At 39.1% G+C, this 16,251-nt stretch overlaps 1 pseudogene; it reads left to right on the top strand.

The window, feature by feature from the left end:
- The first annotated feature begins 8,452 nt into the window (after positions 1 to 8,452).
- The window catches only part of LOC102483230 (chromobox protein homolog 3 pseudogene), an 8,445-nt pseudogene continuing 646 nt past the window's right edge, over positions 8,453 to 16,251 (top strand).

The following is a 16,251-nucleotide window of genomic DNA, read 5'->3' as shown; positions in this document are numbered from 1 at the left end:
TGGAATTTAAAAAAAATCATTGCCAGAGGATGTGTGTGCTTGCTGAGGAGAGAGAGAGTGAGCGAGACCAAGTGAGAAAAGGGAATGGTCACACCACAATCCTTTCTCTTCTGTTCTCCTCTTGGGATTTTGGACATGAATGCACATATGCCCAGAGTGTTTCTCAAGCCACTTGGTTCTGGACTCGGTTGGACATGTGGGATCCAGCCACCTAACCACCACATCATAGACTAGTTTTAGAATTTTAGAATTTGTTTTTTTTTTTTTTTTTTTTTTATAAGGGGGTATATACTTTTCTCACTGCTGGAGAGGGTTTACCCGTACAGCATTATCCTGGGTCCCTGGATAACATAAAGGAAAATTCACAATGTCCAGAGTTATTCATGTCCTGAAGAGAAAGGGTGAGAATGTTCTCATTCCTTGGAGAAAGGACCTAAGTAGGTCACAGCAGCCTTAGCTTCCAAACAGCCACGGAAGGAATTGATAGCATCTACACCTGAGAGGGCCCTGAAGGCGCTTCTGCGGGTGGCCCCTGCTGTTGTAGATGTCATAGCCAGTGTGTGTTTCTAAAATCTGGAGCTGCCATTTGGGCCATTCCTATGATGGGGTGCTTCACCACAAGAATTTTCATTAACCAGATCCATGGAGCCTTAGGAGAACCATGTCTCCTGGTGGTTAATTACAAGGCTGGTCACCAGCCTCTCACAGAGGCGCCTTCTTTTTCCTGCCTCACAGGGCTCTGTGAAACATACTTTTTCCTCCAGGCTATGTGGGCATTGCCATTCCTGCAACTAAGAGGAAACTCAGTGGGTGGGCCTGATTAGGGGTCTGTTGGCTCCATTTCCTGTGAATATCCCTGGGAAGTCATGCCTGATCTCCACTTCTACAGAGATCCTGAAGAGACTGAAGGGAAAAGCAACCAAAAAGGCCATCATCAAGGAGGAATGTCAGGGTGAATGGTCTTCATGAGCCCCTGAATTTCCTGCTGCTGCAGAACAGTCTGAAGGCACAGAGGTGCTCTCCATAGCTAGTCAGCAGGTCCTCACTGAAGCAGCTGCTGCTGCTCAGGCCTGGGAGAGTGGGAACTGGGTGGGTGGGAACAACCACTGAAGGGGCTTGAGCTGTTCTGTTCTAGCCTCTTACACAGAAAGTGGAGCATGGAGAATTAGAAATCATGCAGCCAAGCTAAGAGGCCATAAACTAGTGGGGCATAGACTGGAATAGGCTTGCAGTGTAGGTTTTATTTATTTTCCTTTCCAGTGTTTAAAAATTGATACAACTATTTCAAAATCATATTTCATTTACGTTTGGATTTCGGCCTTTCAATATTCAGCCAGTGATGGGTTTGCATTTCTGTGTAGGCCCAATGGGGTCCTGGTGGCTTCAGGTGGGCCAGCTCTCCCTCATACCCCAATGCCTAGTCCCTTCCTTTCCTCCCCCTGAGCTGCCCATTGGCTGCTGCCTATCATCCTGCTTGCACCACTGCTTTTCTCAGACCCTGGAAGCTGTTATGACTCAAATGATTTTCTTATTATCTCATCTGTCCAGCTCTTATAAGCATTTATGTTTATGGCCTCAGCTGTTCTTAGTATCTTCATATAAGAAAACAAAGCAATAAATTAGGAAATCTTTTTCAAACCTGACATTCTTGATTGTAATGTCCATTTTTATTTGTACAAGTAATTGGAGGAAGTGGATTAACTAGAATAAGGAGAGATTTGTGGTGACCATGAGAAAGAAGTGCTAGAAGAAAACATGAAACACTGTACTGTATTTCCTGATGAAGATTTTGAACTCTCTTTATCCTTAATATAAAGAATGATACTCCCTTACATCTGTACAATGCATTGGTATTCTTAAAAGTGTTGTTACATAATAGAACTTCAGCCTGTTTATGAAGTTTTTCTCTTAGAAAAGAGCATGGATAGTAAGTGATAGATAATCCCATCTAAGATAAACTCCATTGTGGGTGTGGAAGGTAAATTAAAGTTCCTTCTGACTGTATAATTCTGTTTTTCATTAAGGCTATGACCTTTTCTAAAAGAGTAGTAAATTCGCAGACAAGGAACAAGGTTAATAGGACATACTGGTTTTATATGGCTACAGTTTAACTCAGGTTTCCCCTCATTATACTGATTTATGAGGCAGGTGGTATTAGGAATCACCCAACTTGTTAAAACTATTTTCATCTCAGTGTTGTTAGTCTAAAGCATACATGATGTTTAGCAGTAGAGAAACTTTGGCATCTCTGTTAAGCCAGGCCTCAGATACTCCCCTGTAGAAGTCATTTGACAATTTTGATTTTCTACATTTCTACCTTAGTTTGGATTTATAGGGAGAATGATGTCAGGATGAGTGTCCAGCCTATAAAGATAATGCGATCCCTGAGAAAGAAGGAGCCACGGATTGCAGAAGCTGGATCCTGGGTTTGCCACTTATTTTTTGTGCAGCCTTTACCCCTCTATGAAAGAAGAGAATGACATCAGCAGAACCTAGCCTCTCGTGAGTGCCAGGACTCAGGTCTGCCACGGGCACATGGATGATCCCCACTCCCTTGCTCCCATAGTAATGGTAACTGTCCATTCTCGCAACAGTCTTCCCTTCCTCAAGACAGGAAGTATTTTACAGCTCCCCTAAAGTACATGTGCTCAGTCACAATTGCTAAGATCTTTTTCAGAGTCAATATTCAGCAATTATTTGAGCCTCCAAGAAGTTGCTTACATCAGACAGAGGTGGTGGGTACAACTAGATGAAGGATTAGGTGGTGCACAGTTCTGAGGTAGTGAATTTTCTGGCTCACTCTTTGCCTTTTTCATCTTCCAATAGTACTCGATAACTAATTGTCCAAAGTCCTTTCAACTCTTAGATCTCATGACTTTTTCTCTTTGAATAAGTTTTTCCTTCTGATCTTAAACTCTTTGTTTATTCCACCAAAATGTTGATATCCCACCTCCTGGGCCCTATTTGGTAGGTAATCTGATATAATAGTGTATTGGAAGTATTAATTGTTAAAGAAGTTTTTCCTCTAATTCCATCTGCATTCTAATCAGGACATCCACAACATGGCATACAAACACATGATCATTACAACCAACGATAACATTACAAATATCAAATGGTTACTGGCAAAAGGGATTTGGGGGCAGGGTCAGCAGTTTTTCCTGACACCTGGTGTGTATATATATATATATATATATATATATATATATATATGTGGCTAATGAAGAGGATAAAACTAGGATAATTCAAAGCACAGTTTTATTAATGACATTCAGAAATGACCTCCTTAGGGCCAGCTGATGGCATGGTAGTTAAGGTAGCTGAATCCCACATGGCTGGTGTGCTGTTTAGGTCCTAGACCCAAGCAGCTTGAAAACATGCCAGGTGGATGTGAGTATGTGCCCAAAATCTCAAAAGGAGAATGTAAGAGAAGGGATTGCAACATGATCATCTTCCCTGGGGGGTTTCTCTCTCTCTCTCTCTCTGTTTTTGGTGCGTTTATGTGCCCTGTGGCAAGTTTATAGGAAAAAGAAAGAAAATGACCTTCTTAGCACTCGCAGGTACAATCTTTTGGAGTGGGAAAACTCTAGGTTTCCTTTTTGATAGTGTATGCACGATGCTGGTGTTAGGTACTTTTATCATTAACAAACATTTTTATCTGCTTTGGAAAACTCTCTGCTGGAATTTTGGGTATGAAGGTGAAGGCAGTCTCTGCAAGACTGTAGGGTGAGAATCAGTCGCACCTAAGCCCTGCAGCATTATAGGTTAGGAGAAAAGTAACCCAGTTATGACAGAATGATCATTTTATTGAACACTAGAAAGTACAACTTGCTGTATGGTTTGGGAGCGCATTGAATTTTTTTTTTTATTTTATGATTTCTTATTTACAGTCATATATACAGTAAATTGTTTTAAGAAAGCAGAATTTGCTCTTTTAAAGTTTTACCTTATTTAACATTCAAACTATAGTATTTGACCTTTATTTTTATGCTGTGTAATACTGGTAGTTATTAGAGGTTATCAGCTCATATGATAGTTTTAAAATTATACAAGATTGCCAGGCAAAGTACTCCAATTGCCTCTAATCAGTAAGTGAGGAGGAAATATCTGTTTAGGCCTTTAAAAGTGGAAAATTGGACTATTTCATTACTGCCTTAATTCATTTTAGTTTTAGGTGTATCCCCCCTCTCTCCCCCCATCATGTTCTTGGCCTATCTGTTTATCAGTACATAATGTACAATAAAAGGAAACATAAAATACAGCTGCATTTTATTTAAGGAAAAAGCACCTCTGGATATAAAATCATTTTCAGATAAAGGCCAAATATTATTGTTGCTTTGTTCAGGTAGGTTATTTTCTGTTCATGCTCTGTTCATCCTGCGCTTTTAGCTTTCTATTGAATGAGCTCTCTATTACCGTCTAGCTACACAAGCTTTTACTTGTATCGCTTGATTAGGACAGTGCAGTATTAAGCTGAGTAGGGTAAGTAACCGAACTGCGGTATTTACAGAACAGACCTGCTGCTGACAGTGTTGGAGCCTGCCTTCCTTCTTAGAAACACTAGGTTCATTAAAGGTGGGAATTTGGAAATTTCCTACTTTTGCATTATGTTTTTTTTTTAAAATAAATGATTATTTTCTTGCATGTCTAAAGATGGATCATCTATAGTAATAATTCCTAAAATTGTATACATTGTTAAAGTTCATAACATCTCTCATAAATTCTTTCTTTTTTTCTTTTTTCTTTTTGGAGAGGTTTTTGCTATAGGGTGTGTACGCTCGCCAGACAGACAGAGAGAGACAGAGACAGAGAGACAGAAATCGAGAAATCACCCCTCAGGGGAGATGGCCACGCCGCAGTCCCTTCTCCTCCATTCTCCACTCGGGATCTTGGGCACGCACGCACACGCACCCAGCGTGAGTTTTAAGCCACCGGGTCCGGGATGCGAACCATGGTCAACTACATGGGAGTCCAGCGACATAGCCATTATGCTAACTGCTGGTTCCATAAATTTTTTCTTTTAGTTGTCACCGCAACCCTGTAAGTTGAATATTCTTATTCTTGTTTTATAGATGAAAAACATGGGGTTCAGAAATAGCATGCCATTTAATTAATATCCAATATCTTGTCATTGTTGAATCTTCTCTTCTAACACCAAGCTTGGGTTACTAGGAGACTAATTTTTAATGATTCTTTACATTACAGTCCTGTTAATGGTATTTTTCCTTTATTGAAATCATGCTTTTCTTTTTTCTTTTTTTTTTCTCTATTACGTAAAAACACCCAGGGGCCAGCAAGTGACATGATGGTTAAGGTGTTAGACTTCCACATGGCAGGCTATGGTTTGAGTCCCTGACCCTGGCAGCTTGAAAATCACACTGGGCACATGTGTGTGTCCAAAATCCCAAGAGGAAAATAGAGGAGAAAGTATTGCACCATGGCCATACCCCAGGAGATGATTTCTCACTTTCCCTCTCTCTGTCTCTCTCCAGTAGGTGGATGCATCTCACACACACTCACACACACACATACACACACACACACACACAGACACACACACACACACACACACACACACACACACACAAATACTTTTTTTTTTCTTATTTCCTTTTCTAAAATTGCCCTTTTCAGAAAAGAGGAATGACCCTCATCCATCCTGAATCTACTGCCATGGACTGAAATGCCCACTTCCTCCCCCTAACAAGGAAACAGTTCTTAAATGCATTCTTTTGAGAAAAGGATTGACAACAGCAAAACAAAGGGGAAGTTTCATGGACTACTAAAGGAGTTGGAGCTTTGTGTCATCCAGACAAACACTCAATTCAGGGAACTATGCCTGATTATATATCTACATAATGGATTGTAAGTCAATTGCTTGTTTCATTCCTTGTTATATACCTATATCTGTCTATCTATCTATCCTCATATCCATATGTATGTCTTAGAATTATAACTTAGAAAGGAAATATTTATTATTACAAGGGAAAAATACTAAGTAACAGTTTTCCTGCCAGTAGAAATTATTTAAAAATGCTAACCAAGTTTTCCTATTAGATTACATGGTAAATATTTTCTAAAAATGGAATAAGCAAAATCAACTGTTACAAAGTTTTCTAAAACTATATTGCTGATAATTAAAATGATAAATTTATAATTTATGGTGATGACATACATGGTAATCTATAAATTATAATAATTATACTAATCCAATGATTTGGGGAAAAAACTTATGGAAAAACAGTTGTCAACCTCATAATTTTTAAGAGTACACCATTTTTCAAAAGTATATAAAAGAAGAGCCCTGAGAAGTCAGTTCTATAGTAACTGAAAAGCATCTGCAGAATCCAGAAACACATGAAAAACTTGACTTGACAAATGGAAAAATTTGTTCACTGGCTCCCATTTCTCGTGAATTGAGGGTTGCCACTGAGGGCGTTAAATCTCTAGTAATTTAGGGTTGCCCTACATTTGGGCTGAACAGTTTCCCATTTCCCAGGGCTTTAGAGAAAACCTTCAGGCAGAGAAGAGCCAGAGGGGAATCTACCAGCATGGAGGACTCTGTCCATTATGGCTGTACATTAGCTCAAGGGTGGACTGAAGACATGGGGCATGGCATCACCAGTGTCTTGCAACCATCCATGCTCCACATTGAATCCTTTCTACCACTGATATTTGAAGATGGTAGCTGACCACAGTCTCTAAAAATTACTTTAAACCAAAAGTTCAGTGAGACAAATAATAGTTCCAGCTGCCACAGCAGGTTCTGGGGTCATAAATAATATGCATCTTTTCCTTCCTTCACCACCTAATCTAGGTTTCCCTCCCCTCCAGCACTCCTGCTAGTCTTCATTGCTTATCTGCCAAAGCAGACAATTTTCACTCCTAAATATCCAAGTTCACAGTCACCATGCTCTTGTTTAGCTGTGGTTGATGCCATTGCACATTCGTTTTTTATAAACAAGTCTTCTAGATGAAAGTGAAGAACACATTAATTGTTTGAATTCTCTACTGGGGGGATTTCCCTTCCTTGCTGTACTTGAATGTCACCTCTGGAACAAGGCTAGAGTCTGACCACAGTTCATTTGTGGCTGACATAAAACAACTGAGTGAACTTATCTATGAAACAGACCCAAGATTTCTCCCATCAGGGTGAGCTTGTGAGCCGAGAGAGATGTAGCCACGCAAAAGAGATGGATAATAAATATTCCGGTCCATTCATTTGTGTAAATTATTTGGACCTCTATATTGCTTAGATACATCCTAAATGTATCGTTTCCAGAGTTACGACTGAAACTTTTTACTGAATTTGCTTGTCCTTATAAGGTGGGGTCTGACAATATCTAGCTCACATTGACATTCCTGGTCTCATTGCAATTTAGTATCCCATGGTTAGACAGTTTTTGCCAGAACTGGTAGTGTGACGAAAGTTGTAATGCAAATAGTGAGCATTTCTCTGCCCCAGGGGACCTGGCCTTGCTCTAGTACCTGGAAGTCTGCTGTAACTCTCCTTGGGAACTTACTCAAAATAGACAGTTCTAATATAACACAGTCATCTCTAGTACCATGAGATCAGCTGGGTCATTTGATCCAAGTGAACAAACATGCTGCATCATAGTCGGAACCTGCTACCAAACATCTTCGTGTTCCGGACCACACACTAAACTTATCGACCAACTAAAAATACTTGAATGTTTGATCAAGGATGGATGGGCTGAGTGATTTCGTCTTCTACGGCTGCATAACAAAATACCATAAATTTATAACTTAAAAATTATCCACTTATTATCTTACAGTTTCTGCATGTCCAGGCACAGGTGAAATGGTTCCTCTGCTCAGGGTTACCTCAGACTGAAATCAGGGTGTTGTCCGGGACTGACTCAGATCCGGGTTAATGAGAGGTTGTGATTTTCCTTTGCCAACATAGACACCAGCCGTCTACTCACTTGACTTCTGTCATTTGTATAAATCAACAATGCTTTCTATCTTGTTCCTGGGATTACAATTATTTATGTTCACTGCTACAGATCTTAGCCAAGATTCCCTGGTTGTCATTCTTGCTGTCACTTAGGAAGATTACATCCACCTTAATTCTGATGTTTAACATCCAAGTCCCGTTCTTACCATGCTAAAGCCCTACTAATCCCATGATGCGAGAGATCCCAGTCTCTTCACAACATCTCTTTCCACCAGTGTGCACTACAGGGAACAGCTATGTTTGAGTTGGCCTCAATGATACCAATGCTATAGCATTTTCTTTAATGAAGGGAATGACCTTTGGTTTCTCTCAAGGCAATTTTCTGATCTAATGTAAAATATCTCCTTGTGATAGCTATGCTACCAGGTACTACAGCTCTTTGGGTGAACATGTTAAACATGTTATTTTTTTTTTTTTCCAGAGCAAAGATTCTACTTTCCCATTCCATTATACTGAGATCTGACTTAAGAAACAATGACGGAAGGTAATGGATGGATCTTAAGGAGGCACCTGGGGAAACATTGTATAGTCTTTAGGCAACTGAAGGCTGTTTTCTTCTAGCAAGGATGCATGGGTCACTTTCTTAACCCAATGGCTCAGGAAATTCTGGGATTTAAAGCTCTCAATATATCTATCAAATATACCCACTTCAGGTTTCAGCTACCATTCCTTCCCTATAGAAGCCACAATGTTAATGTATCATTCACAGTTGTATATTCAGCATCTTTTCTATAGTTTATCAAATATACCCACTTCAGGTTTCAGCTACCACTCCTTACTTATAGAAGCCACAATGTTAATATATCATTCAAAGAGTTGTATATTCAGCATCTTTTCTATAGTTGAGTGTTCAGTGTCCTTATAATCAGATACTATTATAGGGTTTTGAGCATAGTTTTCTCTCAGATTGCAGGGAAAAAATGCTATTTAAAAAAAAAAAACTTAAAAAAATGCAATCTCTTGGTAGGAATGTAAATTAGTTCACCTCTGTGGAAAACAATATGGAGATTTCTCAAAAACCTACAAATAGGTCTTCCATATGAGTCAGCAAATCCACTTCTTGGCATCCACCCAAAGGAGAAAAGAACACTCAGTTGGAAAGACATCTGCACATCCATGTTTATTGCTGCATTATTTATAATCGCTGAAACATGGGACAAACCTAAGTGTCCAAAACCGATGGCTAGGTTGAAAAACTGGCATATAGGGACCAGCAGTTAGCGTAATGGCTATGTCGCTGGATTCTCATGTAGTCGACCGTGGTTTTTGTCCTGGACCCGTGGTGCCTTAAAGCTCACGCTGGGCGCGTGTGCATGCATGCCCAAGATCCCCAGAGAAGAATGGAGGAGAAGGGATTGTGGCGTGGCCATCCCCCCTGGGGGGTGATTTCTCGCTTTTTGTCTCTCTGTCTCTGTCTGTCTGGCGAGTGCACACGCCCTATAGCAAAAACCTCTCAAAAAAAAAAAAAACTGGCATATAGATACTATGGAATATTACATGGTTACAAGAAACAATGAGATCTCATTGCTTGACTCAAAATGGATGATTATAGATGATTTAATGCTGACCACACTGAGATAGACTTTAAAAGATACACATTGTATATCCCCACTCAATTGTACTGAGTGTCTGCATTTTATGGCAAGTTGAGAGAGCTGAAGATATAATAGTGGAGAGGATTGGTGTGGATGCTGATGATAGTAAGGGGGTAAAGTAATTGATAGAGAGTGGGTAAATGATGGATGTGAGACAAAAAAGAAAAAAAGGTCATAAATAATAAACTTTTGCTCTCAGAGAAATGAAGCAAAGCTTATTTTTGTATTGTCTGAAATAGTTCACAATAATGTGTATTTGTTAATATATCTGTCATATAAAGAGCATTTTGCCTGAATGAAAGTCTGCCTAGTGTGCCAAATGTTTACAATCTTTCGTGAAATTGTGGTTTTTCATTAGTTTATAAATATTACGTTATAAATATTACTTTTATTTTTGGTACGTGTGAAATTGCAACTGAAATTTATCTCATCCATGTTTTTGGGATGAACTGAATAAAGTTTTTGTTCCAAAAAATGCTACCAGGTGAGCCTTCTCATTTTCTCTACATGCCTCTTGTTGATAGTTGACTGACTGAATCTCTCATTCTTTTTCTTTTTTTTTTTTTTTTTTTTGGAGAGGTTTTTCGCTATAGGGCGCGTGCGCTCGCCAGACAGACAGAGACATAGAGACAGAAAGCGAGAAATCACCCCCCAGGGGGGATGGTCACGCCACAATCCCTTCTCCTCCATTCTCCTCTCGGGATCTTGGGCACGCACGCACATGCGCCCGGCGTGAGTTCTAAGCCACCGGGTCCGGGACGCGAACCGCGGTCGACTACGTGGGAGTCCAGCGACATAGCCATTACGCTAACTGCTTATTCCCAGTTTTCACTTTTTTTCTTCACAGTATCTAAGAAGTTAATAAAAAGCTATTCAGTATCATATTGCTTTTTATTAATAATTTCCAATTTTTTGCCAAACACTAGGGCTAATGTATAAGCTTGTGTTTTCCCCTCTGTCGGAACCTCATCCCAATTTACTCCACTGAGCCTCAGTGACAATGATGTTGCGGCCAATAGGAGATTAGCCCCAGCCCCTGCAGCATCTGCAATGCATCCTTGTTGCTATCTGACTTGCAAGTGGCCCAGTTGCAAAATTTTATCCTTAGGGTTTACTTCTAGGTCATTCCCAGAACCAGCCTTTTTAGCTGAGCCAAGTACTCAAATCTGAATCATGTTTTAGGACCTGACTATAAGTACAGTTGAAGCAGTGATAAAAGTGAAACGGGAGAGAAATGGAACAGAGAGAACTTGCTGATGAGGGAGTTTCTGGTCCTGCTGTGCACCCTGTCAAGAATCATGTAGAAGGTACCCCAGAATTGGAAACTATTGGATAGGCAATCTGGGGTATCTATTTTCATTCCTTTACATTTTTTTTTTTTTTTTTGCCCAGCCTATTGGCAAACTGAGTCGTTGTGCTGATTTGGGTATTCGGATTTGTAGTGGATTCAGACCTGACTGATAGATTCAGACCCCTGGGTTGGGAAGTAAGTACACCCAGCATCTGTGCACATACTCAAGATCCCAATGAGCCCAAGGCCTGTGGGAAGAGGGTCATGGTGTGATGAGACCCTGTCAAGGATTCTTCTCTCTCTCCACATGTACATACTCTTTACCATAAATAAAAATAAATAAACTTAAAATTGTATTTAATTTTAAATACACAAGAAATACACATGTGTATTCATATAAACAGATAATAGTTAAAATTATGCCTGACCATCATTCTCATTTCTAGAGTCCTCTATGATAGTAAGTGTTGTCCTGTTGTATTTTTTGTTCTGTATTTACATAGCTATATACATGTATCCAAAATACATAATCAAAGTGTAATGCTATTTTTGATCTGTATATGTCTCTTTGCTATACTTTATTCACTCAACACTGTATCCTGAAGAGTTTTCTATTTTAATTTACCAAATTATTTGTAACTGCTTTCATAGCACATAGTTAATTTTGGGTGGTTATCTATTTTCCTCTGGCAGTATAAATACTTCTAAAGATCCTTTATTGTGAACAGTAATGCTGTGAACATTCCATTGACATGCCTCCATGTATGTATGTATATGCGTGTATGTGCATATGGGTGTGTTTCTGTGGTGGATACCAAGTAAAATTGCTGAGTCATAGATTCTTATACCTTTTAAAGTTTCCTTGGATGCTGGAAATAATCCTTTTTTTAAAGAATTATTTAATTCAATTTAATTTATTTATTATTATTATTCAATTTGACCAGAGAGAGAGAAAGGAAGAAATAAAAGGAGAGTGAGAAGGTAAGCTGCCAGGTCTGGGATTCGAACCATGGTTGCCCATGTGGGAGTCCAGCACCTTAACCACCATGACACCTTCTGGCCCCTAGCAAATAATTCTTAAAATATTTATTGTCTCATAATTTCACCAATTTTTCACTCTGAATGCAACCATTTCTGATGTGCAATAGTAGCAATGAAGTGACTATTATAATAAACGCTTGGGATTGGGATGAACACACACCAAAATGTTCAACGAGAAGACACCAGAACCCGCTATATGGCCAGAGAAGATTATACCGAAATTATAGAAGTCCACAAATACACAGAACCGTGTATATGAGTATATGATTACTTCTGGAATAAGGAGAGAGTGGGGCTCTGTAGGCAACAATGACACTAGATGAATTTATTTAGCCATTTCTTTATGCAAAATGAGATGCTGCAAATGCAAAAAACTGTTTATGCTTGGGACCCAGCAGATAGCATAATGGCTATGTCACTGGACTCCCACGTAGTCGATCGCGGTTCGTGTCCCGGACCCGGTGGCTTAAAACTCACGCCGGGCGCGTGTGCGTGCGTGCCCAAGATCCCGAGAGGAGAATGGAGGAGAAGGGATTGTGGTGTGACCACCCCCCTGGGGGGTGATTTCTCGCTTTCTGTCTCTCTGTCTCTCTCTGTCTGGCTGACGAGCGCATGCGCTCTATAGCGAAAAACCTCTCCAAAAAAAAAAAGCTGTTTATGCTTGTTTCTCCTTTATTAGAGATGAATTTTCATTAGATTCCTGCCTTACTTGCACTTGTACTTATTTCTTTAATAAAAATTAATATGCAAACACATGTTCTTATTTCTACTGCCTTTATTTGATAAAAGCACTATATATATTCTCATGCACTGTGTATAAAATACCAGTATGTTGGGATCTTCCTCATTCATTTTTACTGTGTCATGTTCTATTATGAGCAGGTGAACCAACCCAGGCCTCCTGTGAGAAGCAACCTTTTCTATTTTTGTTAAAATTTGGGAGAATTTTTTTTTAAAGTATTTATTATTATTAGTTTTAATTTGATGACAGAGAGTGAGCAAGACAGAAAAGGGAAAGCGAGGAAGGAAGAGAGAGAGAGAAAGGGAAAGTGAGCAAGCAAGCCACCAGGTCTGGGACTCAAACTGTGGTCAGCCATGTTGGAATCTAGCACTTGAACCACCGTTCTATTTACTGGCCCCAAGAAGCAACCTTAATGACAAGTTCTTCACATTATTTGTTCTGTACTTTTCTAGGAAGTTCTCACCATATATATCATTTCATACTATTTTAATTATCTGTCTTTCCGCATATCTACTTCACACACTGTGAACTCATTATTGGCAAGCTACATGTCATTTCTGTGAGTAAATTCCTTCACCCAAGTAGATGCACAATAAAGGACTTATTGGATTCTTGCATAAATTTAAGATCATAAGCTATGAGCACGGTTAAGATTTCCAGACCATGTAGATCCCACCTCCAGACTTGTACTCCCCAAGGATGGCAAGTTTATCTGGGGTTTCTAGTTTCCTAGGTTCTCAAATGGGCAAGAATTTGCCTTTTGTAGAATAATAATTTACTATCCAATTAGTATTACTCATAGACTTTGTGGAGAAAGGATAAGACTTACAGAACCAAGCACTTAATGTGAATATGGGCATCGGAACTAAAGGAAAAACTTAGGCAAAAGTCAAGAATAAAGAACTCGTCAAACTTAGATAAAACACTGGAATTTATTCTTTATGAACTGTTTGTTAGGGAAATAGTCAGAAATAAGTGGTGTGTTGTATAGTGATTTGAATGCCACCGGCTATGCCACCAGCACACACGGTAACCCATAAATAATATGCATAGGAGGAAGTGGTTTGCATGCTGCTTGCTGTGCCATTGGCAAGCTGCCTGGCCTTGTCCCTGTTATTTAATCTTTTTGGATCTCAGGTCCTATCTTCAAACACTAAACATGATGGCTCTATAACAGCTCAGGTCTCACTCTCTTGCTATATGCGCTGGAAACATTTTCTCTTCATTACAGTTCTTTCCCAAACATTAGATAAAGGCATGCCATTCAATTTCAAAGACTGAACAATCCAGGAACACGTTAGTTGTTGTTTGTTGGTTTTTTGGGGAGAGGTTTTTGCCATAGGGTGTGTGTGCTCACTAGGGACACAGAGAGAGAGAGAAAATGAGAAATCATCCCTCAGGGGGATCGTCATGCTTCAATCCCTTCTCCATTATCCTCTTGGGATTTTGAGCAAGCACACTCACATGTGCCTGGCGTCAGTTTCAAGCCACCAGGTCCAGGACTTGAACTATGGTCAGCCATGTGGGAGTCCAGCACTGTAACCCCTACACCGCCTTCTGGCTCCAGAAACCATCAGTTTATGGGCACTCAATGTGACCTCTACAAAGTGACTGCACCCCAATAGTTCTGGTCTAAGATTTATGAAGATGAGATGTCTTTAAGCTATATATCATCAGAATTCCAGACATTTTCGTGACAAGGAAATTGAAACACACATAATGTAAATATGATACCACTGACAAGAATCAATTGTTTCCTCGATGTGCATGTCAGTGCGTGGAGAGAGAGGACAGAGAAGCACACTACAGTTCAAAGAATTTCAATCGCAGGGTTGATGAAGATTGAGTTATCTACAAGGCAGAAGTATTTACCCTAGGGCAGTGTGGAGCAGGAGACAAGTCTTAGCTTAGAGTCAGAAGGAAACGGGATTAAAGTTCAGCTCAGTGATTAGCAGCTAAGTTTTAAGATATTTGCTTAAATTCCTTGCATATTAATTTAATCATGCACAAATGGGAATCATAATACCTATTATATAGTTTTATAAGAATAAAAAAAAACCTTAAAGTATTTGGTCCCTAGTGGGTACTTTATGGGTTTTTTAGCTTAAGTTTTATTGTGTCATTAACCTTGAAATCTATTTTGAAATCCACAGTGCTGACACATGAAAATAACCCAGTTATTTAACAGTTTGAGAAGTATTTACTGAGAGTCATTTTTGGATCAGATACTGTGTAAATGCTAGAGACACAATGACATCTCCATATAGACATGATTTCTACCTCTTTAAAATGTATATTCTAATAAGAGAGGACAAAAAGCACAGATATACCATTGTAAACCGTGCTCATTTCTCTGAAAGAGGTCTGTAGGAATTATGGAGAAAGGAACAGTAACTTGGGTAGTGTTGACTAAAAGAGAATTCCATTTTAATAGAGGAGGGTCATGTATCTGTTGAAGTTAAGAGAAAAATACTAACTTATTACAGTAAATTCAGGAGAATGTACACGGTCGACAAGATACTGTAGAGTCACAGAGTAGTAAATAACTCAATCAAAGGCAGTAAATAGGTATCAGAGGTTGAGCAATTGTGACGTAGATAACTTCGTCTTGGAAGAAGTTGGGCTGGGTTTGGAATAAAGGATCAGACAATTGGTTGGAGTCTGGATTAGGAGTCAAAACGTCTGCAGCCAGTTTTACCACCTACAATTTCTCAGATACTGTAATGCTCCTGTGTCTCCCATGACTTGGTCAGGGCAAATAAGGAGGTCTTTGTGAACCCCCTTGGTTTACTCATTACGTCTAATATTATCACTGTGTGCTAAGAATATTTAGAAGGAGTAAAATAGTTAATTATATGGTAAAACATGTCATATGAGGAAAAATTAACAGCATAAAAAATAAAGGGGCGTCCAGGTAACTACGAACAAGGAAATGTACCAACACTGATTTCACTGGGAATAAATGAAAATATTGAAGAACATCTTAAGAAATATCTGCTCAAAGACAGCAGAGAGCTGTGACAAATTAAAGGGGAGTGAAAAGTTAAAAAAAAAAGGTCATCTTGGAAAAGAAATAAACCAAAAGAGGTGGGCCCACATTTGACAAATTGAAAGTGATAAAAGTAGTATGTATTTAGATGTCACTGAAACACTGACTGTAATAACAAACGGGTTGAAGATGTCTTAAATGACACCAGGAAGGAATGGACAGATCAGATGCACATAGTCAAATGTTAGAATGCTACAGAGAGCAAACAGAATCAAATTAAGCATTTACATTTATCACCAAAGGTGGATTTCTAAAACACAGCATTGAATAACTGACAAGTTGCCCAACGAGATGCAAACATTTATATGTATTTCTAGTATACAGATGTTTTTGTATATTTCTATTTGTGTAAATATTTAAGAAATAAATTTTGTATATTTCTATTTGTGTAAATATTTAAGGAATAAATAAAACAGGTTTTTTTTGTTTTGTTTTTTTGTTTTTGCTAAAGAATTATCTGGTAAAGGGAGACGCCTCAGACCCGTGACCTGGAGCAGCTCAGAGCGGTGAACTCAAGTCTGCAATAAAAAATGGCCTCCGGTAAAATTACATTGC

This window comes from Tupaia chinensis, unplaced genomic scaffold (genome assembly GCF_000334495.1).
Source record: "Tupaia chinensis unplaced genomic scaffold, TupChi_1.0 Scaffold144025_1, whole genome shotgun sequence".
Lineage (NCBI taxonomy): Eukaryota > Metazoa > Chordata > Mammalia > Scandentia > Tupaiidae > Tupaia > Tupaia belangeri.
The sequence above is the reverse complement of the archived record's forward strand: the minus strand, read 5'-3'. Positions and strand labels throughout refer to the sequence as shown.